At 43.1% G+C, this 12,826-nt stretch overlaps 1 protein-coding gene across 6 annotated transcripts in view; it reads right to left on the bottom strand.

The window, feature by feature from the left end:
- Nucleotides 1-12,826, bottom strand: part of MAP3K13 (mitogen-activated protein kinase kinase kinase 13) — a 140,188-nt gene that overhangs the window by 49,908 nt on the left and 77,454 nt on the right. Inside the window, exon 1 of one of the 6 annotated variants that reach the window (XM_043492738.1) lies at nt 9,224-9,587. The exons of the other annotated variants lie outside the window; for them this stretch is intronic. The gene's annotated coding sequence lies outside the window, so the exon portion shown is untranslated. Of the gene's footprint in view, nt 1-9,223; nt 9,588-12,826 lie in introns of those variants that run through there. 6 annotated transcript variants of the gene reach the window in all.

Here is a 12,826-nt window from a genome sequence, read left to right as displayed (position 1 = left end):
TGGAAGGTGCTGGGCGTTCCGTACTTTTGAAAATTAGATTACTGAATTCAGGTGACTAAATATGGTATTGGACAGCTAACATCAGGAGGATGTTTGAAAATAGTCACCCCTGAGCTTGTGTTCTACCCCTCTTTGAGCGAGCAGTACATTGAATAGATAAAATAGTAAGACCACCACAGGGGGAAGTCCAAAAGCCTGAGGGTTTTTTTGGTATCATTCATCTTTCTCTGAATACACATACAGTTTTATATATAAAGCACACACTAAAAGGATGCTATTAAGGTTATAAAGTCAAGTACTTGAAAGTAACAAAAATAGTATGTAATCGTGTAATTAAAGACTATCAATGCACGAGCACAGGAGCCGAATTAAGATTGCACAGGCAACCTGAATTCTGGCATTTCCTAACTTTTGAGTGCTTGACTTTGCAACCTAAACAACATTCTTTTTAAAAGTATATCATTTCCTAGGGTCTTTTAAAGGAAAAAAGTAAAAGTAAATTATATTTGTTGCACCTCTAACAACCCCATCATGCATCATCATCAGGGTTTGAACTCTGAACAGCACAGCCTGCGCTATAGGACTAGCTACATTCACTCACAGCAGGTTATCATCCTGGGGCAGGGGGAGGGGATTGGCCATTGGGGCTTGTTTGGGGGTTGGGGAGATGGACAGGAAGAGTTCATCTCATTTTCTCTCCCTCCCAGAGAGGCTGCTCCCAAGCTTTCTAGCACAGTGCGCTGTGCGATGGTTGCAGGAGCATGGTCATGACCTTAGATGAGCTCATATTTAGTTAGAATTTTGGCAGACTCTCAACATTTTATTGACAATGCAAGCAAGAGAAAGGAAATTAAAATTTTCAATAGTTCATCTTTCATTCAAGCCTGAACAGAATTTTATGAGAGAAACTAAGGGCACTTCCTCTGGCCCCAAGGCTTTCTCCTTACCAAATTCCAAAGCTTGCTGCAAACAACTGAGGTATTAGAGCTTCTTAAAATAAAATAATCTCCAGAATCTTTTATACTGGAAAACAACCTTAACTTAGGGGTTGCTTCCCCAATAATGAGGCCTGATCTAAAAGATCAGACAAGGGATTATGGAAAAGCAGGCTCTCAACAAAAGCGGCTCAAAAGTTTACTCAAACAGCTAAAGGAGATTGCATAAAAGATTAAATGAGACATACATGATACCAAAATTATATTATTGCTACATAATTCAAGTAATAAACTGGTTAATAAAAATGGTCATTAAAACTCAGTAGTGTTACACTGACTTTTGGCTTTAAATCAAATGTACTGAGAAGGACAGAAGGCTGGCGAATGAGAGCAGTTCTGGGAAAGCAGTACGCCAGACCGTACTCTCCCATACACAAGTTCATAGATTCCAAAGCCAAAGGGACCACTGTGATCATCTAGTCTGGACTTCCTGTATAAACACAGGACATAGAACTTCCCCAAAATCATTCCTAGAATAGATATTTTTAGAAAAACATCCAATCTTAATTTAAAAGTCATCAGACACGGAGAATCTACTAACCCTTGGTAAATTGTTCCAATGGTTAATTATCCTCACCATTAAAAATTTACACCTTATTTCCAATCTGAATTTGTCCAGTTTCCACTTCTAGCCATTGGATCTTGGTATACCTTTGTCTGCTAGGTTGAAGAGCCCATTATTAAATATTTGTTCCCCATGTAGACATTTACAGGCTCTAATCAAGTCTCCCCTTAACCTCTGCTTTGTTAAACTAAACAGATTGAGCTCCTTGAGTCTATCACTCTCTTCTCTCAGTCCTCTCCAATTTATCAACATCCTTCTTGAATTGTGGCCATCAGAACTGATTGCAGTATTCCAGCATGGAAATACAGAGGTAAAATAACCTCTCTACTCCTATTTGACATTCCCCTGTTTATGCATCCAAGGATTGCATTAGCCATTTTGGCCACAGCATAACCTTGGGAGCTCACATTCAGCTGATTATCCACCATGACCCCCAAATCTTTTTCAGTCACTGCTTCCCAGAATAGAATCCCTCATCCTGTAAGTATAGCCTGTGTTCTTGTTCCTAGATGTATATATTTATATTTCATAGAATCATAGAATATCAGGGTTGGAAGGGACCTCAGGAGGTCATCTAGTCCAACCCCCTGCTCAAAGCAGGATCAATCCACAATTTTTGCCCCAGATCCCTAAATGACCCCCCCTCAAGGATTGAACTCACAACCGAGTTTAACAGACCAATGCTCAAACCACTGAGCTATCCCTCCCCCCATAGAAAAACATACTGTTTTCTTGCACCCAGTTTACCAAACAATCCAGTTTGCTTTGAATCAGTGGCCTGTCCTCTTCATTGTTTATTACTCCCCCAATTTTTGGGTCATTTGCAAAATTTTATCAATGATGAATTTATGCTTTCTTCCAGGTCGTTAATAAAAAGGTTAAATAGTACAAGGCCAAGAACCAATCTCTGTGTGCCCCTACTAGAAACACACCAATTCAACGATGATTCCCAGATTACAATTACATTTTGAGACCTATCAGTTGTTGGGATTCCCTCTGAGACCTTTTCCACTCTGCTTATCCAGAACACCTCATCCAGTTCTGGGAGAACACTTTATCCAGTCCCTTGAATCCAAAAACTTGGTTTGAATCAGGACTTGTCAACAGGGGAGGGGCTGGAGGCTAGCATCCATGGCCGGGAGCTCAAGGATCAGGCAGGACAGTCCCGTGGGCTGGATGTGGCCTGCGGGCCGTAGTTTGCCCACCTCTGTCATAGGGAGTCCAAATTTGCTGCCCTGGGCTACTTCCTACCAGTGTCTGTTCATTTTGGGGCATGGCAACTCTAGTCCAATTAGTTGGGCGGCCTGCTTCCCATAGGGTCCTCTCACGGGTCGTGAGCAGCACCTAGTCACAGTCTGTCTCCTTTGGGCAGAGCAGCTGCAAGTTGGTCAGGCTGAGCCCTACAACATCCCTGGGCTTTGCCCATTCAGTTGCCTCCATAGCTGAAGACTCCTAGGTCTCCTCCAGAGTCTCCCATGGCTGGGGCGACAGTGCTTCCTTCCAGGTGGCTGCCTTGGCGGGCAGGTTAGTGATCCTTCCCCTCACATAGAGAGGCGGCTAGCTCCTGCCATAGCTCCGCCAGTCAGCCCCAAAATGAGCCAGGCTCTCTCCTTTTCTCCACTCTACAGGCCTGGAATTGGCTGCAGGCATAATGGGGCGGGGCTAGCTGGCAGTTTCTCTGCTTCATTGTAGACTCATTTTTAATTTTAAATATTAAAGATCTTAATGGATTTACTTGTAAATGCCCAGAAAATCAAACCTGTCCTTAAAGAGCAAGTGCTATAATTTTGGGGAGAATACGCTGTATTCTTCCTATGTAACAAAGTAGCTGAATCCCTGCTGTATGACTAAAATTCAACTCAATCTTAACTGTGAAACTGCAATGGCGCTTTCATAATAGGTAAATTAAAGGTATTGAAATGTATACCTTATTCCTACACCAGAAGTATACTAATGCCGTTGAGCAATCCAGTAATAATCTGTGTGTCAGGAGGAGAAACAGAGAATTTGGCCCAGCATGATTAAAAAGATGGCATTCTGTAAAAGGACTTCTTTAGCAAGGAACCACATTCACATTTTTAGTGTCACTGACATTAAGATATAAGGTAGAAAAAATACTACTTTGATTTAGCCAGGCTTAGATCTGAAGATTTGTGTGTTTAGGTAGAGGAGGGTAAAGGAAATGTACAACATACTGGGCTATAGTGCTAAAAACAATAAAACGGTCTCTGCAAACACTTAGAACCTGACTTTTACAGCCAATCATACCATCATTGGTTAAGGTATTCTGAACAATTCTAATAGGCAACCTGCTCAGGGGGTGTTCTGTTTTTCAAGCTTAATAATGCCTCTGCAGAAACAGTCTTCAAGTCAAAAGTTCTGAAATGTATGTGTATGCGCAAAAGATTATGCATTTATTTAAGCTATGCAGACTTCACTGAATGCTACTGCATCTGCATGTTGCAAGGCAAAACCTCAGATTTGAGCTAAGCTATTTTGATCAGCTCATGCTTATTCTTGCAGCTAAGAAAAAAGGTATTTTAAATCTACAACGGAATTTCTGAAGAACAGTATAATTTTGTATGATCACAAGCTGCTGTAAATTATTCTCAGTCGCATGGAAAACAGTCTTCCATCCACACCATTACAATTTAGCTCCCTGAATAAAGGAAACAGGAAGTGCATCTTTGTTTATGGAAGAGCCAGACCTGACATCCCTGATATCTCAGCACATTAGATAGCCTTTAGCTGCAGTTTAAAAGCATTAGAAAAGGCAGTTCATCCAGAAGGGAATAAAAGAGCAGCTGAATCAGTCTCATAACCCACATTTGGGAAAAACCCAGGAATTCAGAGGAAATTCCCCCTAGCTAAATAGCCAAATTCCATCTCTGCTTTTGGTGGCTTCCATCTCATAAATGAGCTTCTCACACATATACAGAGAGACACATTAACAGCAGCCACACACACAGCCTACTGAAGCCAAATATCTGAGGGTTTGGCATGACAACAGCACTCAAAAGTAATGATCTGTTCTGAATGGACAACTCATTCAGGTAAATGCCATCTGTGACCGTAACGAATGCTCTGCCTTCGTGGCAATGGCTACACTTCATAGTAAGCCTGTGTCTGTGGGACCCAGGCTTCCAGATTTGGTGTTTTCAAGCCCGTACTTAAGCATCCACACTGCACTGTAAGCATAGGCCACCCAACACTGCTGACATCTCCAAACTGCATGATGCAGACTCAAGTCAGACCTTCTGTTTCTGGTGGCATACCCCAGCTTATCCCATGGTTCCTTCCTAGAACCCTCACCAGCTATTGCCACTCTAGGGCTTGGTTCATAGTGGACTGTGGGACACCTTGTGTGTCCATACTCCATGAGCCCACTGATACATCCAGCTGAGCCATTTTCAGATATGCATGTTCCCAGCAGCAAGAGTCATCAACATGGATTCCGACCTGGTGGAAGAACTTCTCCAGCTCACTGGGTCAGTCCTATTTCAGGAATCAGGCAGAGCATCTGTGAGACACTGGCAAACCTTTTGGCAGAGATTTTTCAGTTGAAGCCATTTTAGACTTGGCTTTGGTAAGGCCATCATAGAAGGGTTGGTCATAGGAATAACTTTGGACTGAGTGATCACAAGTTGATTCAGTTTAAATTAAATGGAAGGATAATCAAAACCAGGTAATCAACTATGGGTTTTGAGTTCAAAAGGGCAGACTTTGGGAAGTAAAAGGGAATTAAAGTTAATTGGATTGAAAAGCTCAAGGATTTAAATGGGGAAGAGGTTTGGAATTTCTTCAAATCAACTCCAAAACAATCCAAAATAGGAATACCAAGTAAAAGAGAAAAAACTTGTGGAGAAATGCTCCAGACCCAGATGGATGAACAACCACCTCAAAAAGCTTATTAGGAGTAAGCAGAGAGCCTATTCAGAATGGAAAAAGTGGTTGATCAGCAAAGAAAGCTACATCATGGAGGTTAGAAAATGCAGGAATAAAGTGAGAACTGCTAAAATTCAAGTTGAATCAGCACTTGCCAAAAACATTAAAATAAATAAGAAGGATTTTTAGTTATATAGATAAAAAGAGAATAAGGATGGATGAAATTTGGCTGCTATGCAGTATGGATAGGAAGGAGATGAAAGGGGCAAAAACTAAATGATACTTTGCCTCAATTTTCAATAAGGATAATAATAAGGAACATGTAGAGCTTAATTAGTACTCACTGGGAGGACTAAACTTCCATTACAGAATACTGAAAGAACTGGCACATGAGATTGCTAGTCTAGTTAGTAGCAAGGATTTTTAATACATCTATCTATTTGGGGTTAGTAACATGTAACGAGAATAGCTAATGTCCTACCTATATATAAGAAGGGGGAAAAAGTGATCCGGGCAATTACAGACTGGTTAGTCTGACCTTAGTAGTATGCAAGGTTTCGGAACAAAAATAACTACATTCACAGAGCTAAAGGGGCTGGAATGCAACATGGATTTACAAAGGTAGATCATGCCAGACTAACCTGATTTCTTTCTTTGAGAAAATAACTGATCTTTTAGATAAGTGAAGTGTAGTAGCTCTAATATTCTTGGACTTCAGTAAAGCATTTGGCACGGAACCACATGGGAAATTAGTTAGAAAAAATGGGGATCAGTACAAAAATTGGAAAGTGGATAACAAACTGGCTAAACGGGAGAAGGCAACAGGTTGTGCTGAAAGCTGAACTATCGGACTGGAGGGAGGTTACTAGTGGAGCTCCTCAAAGATCGGGGTCTTGGGACTAATCTTCATCAATACAGAGGAGGATCCGAATATTATACAGGAAGAGCTATAAGACTGGAGTGATAGAAATGGGATAAAATAGTACAACTTGCAAGGTCATGCATTTTGTTGGGTCACCCTCAAAGTATGATAGAATTATAATTATGTAGTAGTAGAAATAAAGACAGACAAAAGAGTATATATGTATTGTAAAAAGGTATGAACATCAGTTCCATGCTGTTGAATTTCACTCTGTAACAAATGCAAGGCCAAAGTGCTAATTATTTCAGGCTGGTACAGGACAAAGTCTGTGCTGGAAAGTGATAAGAACTTTGAGGAAACAATGCTGTTCTTTAAAACAACTCTCTGATACTCTTCCCCCATGGGGGCCCTTGTCATGCCTATGTAAATCTTGGTATCCAAAGAGGGAAAAATAGATAGTGGGATAAAACTTATTAAATGAATCAAGAATTACAGATTGTGTTAAGTAAAAGAATGAATGATGAGTGCATGGAATTGAGAGCCTGAATCAGGGAAATAATTGGTTAGTAAATGGTGCCAGCCTAATCCTAAGAATTTCAACCTTGATATCGATGGGCCGGAGATAACCAGATGACTCCTGGAGGGCAAACCGGAATCCACCCAAAACAAAGAACAAGAAGATAATACCTAGCCATCATGGAGCTGTCATGGATGTACCACCTGCTGATTGAGCTGATTGACGGTCATCTCAATGGTAAATTCAGCATGATGAAGCAACTTCCATAGACTTGTATTGAACCAGAGACCTATAAAAATTGGGTCCAGGGACTGTGTTCTTTGAGTCTGGTTCTATAACCACCCTCTAGGAGCATCGGATGCGCATCTGACAACGACTCGGCTCCAATCTCGTGTCCAGGCCACCTGGCCGGTGACTTGGCATGAGCAACATCTAGGCTGGTAACTATAACAACCTTTAATGTAGAACCTGTGTGTGAATGGATCTATATAGAAATTGCATATAGGAATATTTTGTTGTATTTACAATAAACGGGGCAATTTGCCTTGTCCCTCTTACACTAATAAAAATGATACCAACAGGATCTTGTAACAACTTCGGGTCTAAAAATAAGAATTTCTGCTACAAGCTAGGGGTCATAAGTTGCAAGCAACAGAGGAGGAGAGAGACCTGGTTGTGGGGATCAATCACGGGGTGATTGTGAGCCTCCAATGTGATGTGACTGTGAAAAAGGTAAAACACATCCTAGGATGTATCAGGCAAGGCATTTCCAGGAGAGAAAGGGAAGTATTAATGCCTTTGTACAAGGCACTGGTAATACTCATTTGAAATACTGTGTCCTGGTCACCCACGTTCAAGAAAGAATCATTCAAATGGGAAGAGGTGCAGAGAAGAGCTATTAGGATGGTAAGGAGAATGGAGGGCTTATCTTATGAGAAGAGACTAGAAGAGCTTGGCTTGTTTAGTCTTGCGAAAAGAAGGAAGAGAAGGGATATGATTGCTTTCTATAAATGGTGGGGAGAGGAAGAGGGGGACGGAGAGGGATGGGGAATATCAGGGAGGGTGAATAGCCATTTAAGCTAAAGGACAATGTTGGCATAAGAACAAAAGGATATAAACTGGCTATGAACAAATTCTGGCTGGAAATCAGAAGGTTTCTAATCAGAAGGAGTAAGGCTCTGGAACAGCCTCCCTATAGGAGTTGTAGGGACAAACAACTTAATTTTCAGAAAGAGCTGGACAAATTTATGAGTGGGACAGTATGACAGTGTTGCTTGGGATGCTCTTCCTGCTAATGTCTTATGTTCCTAAAAGCTCAGGTTTCAGGGTTTCAGCTAGCCACCTGCAAGAGGTAGGAAGAGATCCTTCCCACACTGTGTTTTTGGTTTTTTGGGGGGTCTTCTTCCTCCGAACCATCAGGAATGGCCCCAGCTGGAGATGGGACATTGGATAGGGTAGGCCAGATTGCAAAGTTGGCATGGAACACTCTCTCTCTCTCTCTCTCTTTTTTTCAGGTGCTTGGCTGACTGGTTCTTGCTTATATGCTCAGGGTCTAACTCAGGAGTGGGCAAACTTTTTGGCCCGAGGGCCACATTGGGATTGCAAAATGGTATGGAGGGCTGGGTAGGGAAGGCACTGACTCAGCAAACAGCCTGGCCCCCACCCACTATCGGCCCCCACCCACTTCCTGTCCAGACTGCCCCCCTCAGAACCCTCCAACCCTCCCTGCTCCTTGTCCCCTGACCGCCCCCTCCCGGGACCCCCTGTCTCTAACTGCCCCCTCAGGATTCCACCCCATCCAACCCCCCCGCTCCCTGACTGCCCCAACCCCTATCCACACCCCCGCCCCCTGACAGGCCCCCCCCTTGCCCCATCCAACCTCCGCCCCACTCCTCGTCTCCTGACTGCCCCCTCCCGGGACCCCCATCCCTAACTGCCCCCCCATCCACACCCTCCCCGCTCCCCGTCTCCTGATAAAGCCAAGGTAGTAGGCATAAGTGTTCCTGAAATTACTGCTGACTTTGAGAGAATGGGCTTTCCAGACTGCTCAGCGGCCACTGATGGGACTCGTATGCCTATAGTTTGCTCTCCACAAGGAGCACATGAGAATATAAACCACAAATGGTACTACTCCATTGTTATGCAGGCCCTTGTCAACCACCACAGCAGATGCATGGACACTAATGTGGGATCACTGGCAAGGGGCATGATGCCAGGGTTTTCTAGAGATCAGGACTTTACCTTTGTGGACAAGTTGGGACACTATTCCCACCAAACAACAGTTATAAATGGAATCCCTGTTCCCACTGTTATTCTAAGGGACCTTGCATACCCCATTTTTCCATGACTTTTGAAACCCTATCCTGTTCACAGAAGCCCTGGTAGAAGAAGGTTCATACTATATACTCAGCAACTGTACAATGGTGGTTGAATATGCATTTGGAAGATTGAAATATCATTGGCGCTGCCTTCAGAACCTTTTGGATGCCAGTTCTGCAACGTTGTGGCCTGTTGTGCTGTGCACAGTGTCTGTAGGGACAAGGAAAAATCTTTTTACCAAGAGTGGACTCATACACACAGCGAGAAAGTGCATCTGTTACCAGGGCTGGATTCACATGCATAGTGGAAATCAGGGATGCTTCACACACCCACATAATAGGTTTATATGGTCCTATGCACTGGGAGAGGCGGGGGCCTGAAATGGGATTTGTAATTATTCTGTTTTTGGGTGTGGAGCAGCTCTGAAAGAATTTTAATTTGATTTGTAAACACTTTAATGTACCACTACACACAGTGTATTGCTCACTGTGCTGAAATGTATGGAAGTGTTTTATGCTTATGGATTACTATGACATTGCATTTAAAAAAAAAATCTTTAGTGAGGCCAGCCATGTACTTGAACCCACAACTTATGGGGTACTGTGATGAAGTTCTACTTCATTACATGTAATAACATTTGCTAAAGAAGCCATGTGTGTAAATTTAATATTTATTTTAAACATGAAATAAAAGTGTAAAACCCAGACATGCAGACCAGCTGCCATCCAAACATACAACACAATAGCTACACAGTGCAAAAAACAGTGAACAGTGCATGTTTCCAAATAAAACTGACAGCTGTTCCTGTTCCTCTGTTCTCCTTGACCTTTCCAGTGTATTTTGCACATGTAAGCTGCAACTGGACTGGAGCGGAGGAAAGCACAGGGTACATTTAAACATTCCCTTTAATAGTATTCATTGGCTGTGAGATGGTCCAGCCAACCCCTAAACTGTCCAAAGTCTGTATAGTCTGCAAGACATGATAATGTGAAGGGAACTCAGGACATAGGGATGGAGCAGGAAGTGAATGTGGGAGTGGAGCGGATGCTGCAACCTACACTCTGGTGGCCACAAGCATAAGTAAATGCTCAAACAGCTCCTTCTGCTGCGGTCTCCCTTCCTTCCTCAACCTGAGGTAATGCTCCAAGAACTGTGCCACCAATCGCTCCTTGTGCTATGCATCCTCTCTCTCTTTCCACCTTTCTTGCATCCTTATCTTTCTGGTACTCAATCTGGTCCTTCTTTTAAAGTCTGCTGACCGGTTTTATCGAGAATCTCTCCCATCAACACATCTTGATGTGGAGTGGGTGGGTGAGATTCTGTGGCCTGTGCTGTGCAGGAGGTCAAACTAGATGATCAGAATGGTCCCTTCTGACCTTAGTATCTATGAATCTATGATTCTTGAACTCTTTCTCCCTGCATGTAGTTGGAGGCATCTACTCCCCCAAACTCCTGGGGCCATGCACTTGCCCTACAGAGGTTAAATGGACTTGAAAGGAAAATGGAAGAACACATTACCATCTGTCCATGATAAAAAAAAAATTTCTACTCTTTCAAGGGAGCTGCTTTACTTCAAGGTCAAAAGACTACACATTTTAATCAATGGGCTTTATTTTATTCATACAAAATAGCGGTTACTCCACATAGAGCAGCACCAAAAGCCATCACACATAAGGGTAAGATAAACATACAAAGATTTATAAATCCTCACTACTTTTCCCAGGGGAAGAGGATGTTGTCACTAGCTATGGATTTTACAACCCTTTCAGGCAGGGCAAGCTCTGGAGGACATTGATATTCTAGAGGTCCCTGGGTGGAAGTATGAACTTCTGTTCCAGGCCAGTGGAGGACAGCCATTCATGGGCTAAGGAGATTTTAAAAGCATCTGGTGACTGACTAGCAGGAATCCAAATGGAGGGGACTTATGAACTACAGAGGTGGCCCTAATAAGTATGCCCTGCTCCAGAAGGTAAGCAATGGTCCAGAGTTCCTAACTCCATGAGAGATTCACTTTCTTCAACAGGCAGCAATGGGTGAAAATCCATGCTAAAATCGACAAGATGCTGATGTAGCATAAAGGTATAGTACGGCCTCCTTATAAGCACCCTGCATTCACGGACAGACCTGACTGACTGCCAGCCATGGGGACTCCTAACACAGATATGCACCCACCCTGCCCTGTAATTTGGATTTAGCTAGCTATGGACCAAATACAGACTCCGGTTTCATTTGGTCTCATTATAGCCAACTTTTTTTTTGACTCAGTTAACCAGCAGTCTGAAAAAGTGCAGGTTCAGCCGATTTATAAGGTGTCGCAGTATTAGCAGGCAGGTGTATGTGAGGCTCCTCATTGTAGTGCCCCAAGCCACATTTCTATCAATCAGTGAATAACTAGTAAAAATATCATAACACCTTAACTGTGTTTTCTCAGCTCCCAGTGTCCATTCTGAATCGCATGTGGTGGCTGGGGAGGGAGGAGGGCACTACAGAAATGGTGTGGGTTCCACCCTGAACAGAAGCACATTATAAACCCGGCTTGTATTAATAACTCAATATGGCTATAAGCCAGAAATCCCTCCAATCCATATGTTAACAACAAAAATGGCATCAGAAACTTACCAGCCTCTTCTGCTGGTTCCACTGCAGGCTGTCCACCAGGACCACTCTGCTCCTCTGAATACAGACCCAGGGTGTGCTGCACTCACCTCAGCACCTGGGCCACTTCTTGCCCATCATCCCTCAGTGCCTCTGACTGGGGGGTTATAAGAGTCACATCCCTGTTCAGCAGATTGTTGTGCACACAGTGGGCCCAGTGCTTGCAGAAGTTCCCAGGAGGCAGTTGAATTCCTTGTAAAAATGGCAGGAAGATGGGGAGTTTCCAGAGGTGCTGTTAGCATCCTTGACTTTGTGGCAGTCTGTCTTGAGCTGATTGATTCACTCTCCCCATTGATAGCTGGTCGAATTGATTCCCAAAGCCATGAGCCACTCAAATGTAGCTTTGCAGACATAATAATTTCTTGTGCTCTTGCTAAGGTTGAACCTCTTGCTTGCCTCAAACCAGAGGTTAACCAGAATCCGGCTGTTCCTCTGACCAGCTAGCAGCACACTTGATCGAGGACTTCTTGTTAGTGCTGGGATGACCTTACCCCTTATGTGTGAGAGCCAACTGTGTTTCCAGTTGAGCAGTCCAAGTGGAAGTGAAGGGTTAAATGCCAAGCAGTGGCATTTGAACCAGAAGGTTTGCTTCCAGTTCCTGGGAACTGAGTGGGCCTGATACAGCTCCCACTGTATTTAATGGGACTCTTCCTAAATCACCTGCTAATGCAAGCATCTTTTACAGGGAGCAGTTTGTGAAATACAAAGTAGAACCACACCACACTACACATATTTATGCTTCCCCTGTCACTTTCTGGGTATTTTTGAATCTATTAAAATTGTACTTTTTTTTTCCCCCACCAGGACTTTGCATTCCCATTGCCCTAGAACTGCATAACTCAATGCTATAGAAAACAAATGATGTTGCATAATGATTTTTACACTCACTATGGTCCTAAAATACAACCAACAGAAATATCATCTTCTAAAATATCTCTTTGGGGGAAGGGGTCATCTCTGATGACAGAAGAATGTTTGTTCCTGTTTCATACCACTTGCTGCTTTTGGAAGCTGGGTTGGACCAAAAT

Source organism: Dermochelys coriacea, chromosome 9 (genome assembly GCF_009764565.3).
Source record: "Dermochelys coriacea isolate rDerCor1 chromosome 9, rDerCor1.pri.v4, whole genome shotgun sequence".
NCBI lineage: Eukaryota > Metazoa > Chordata > Testudines > Dermochelyidae > Dermochelys > Dermochelys coriacea.
The sequence above is the reverse complement of the archived record's forward strand: the minus strand, read 5'-3'. Positions and strand labels throughout refer to the sequence as shown.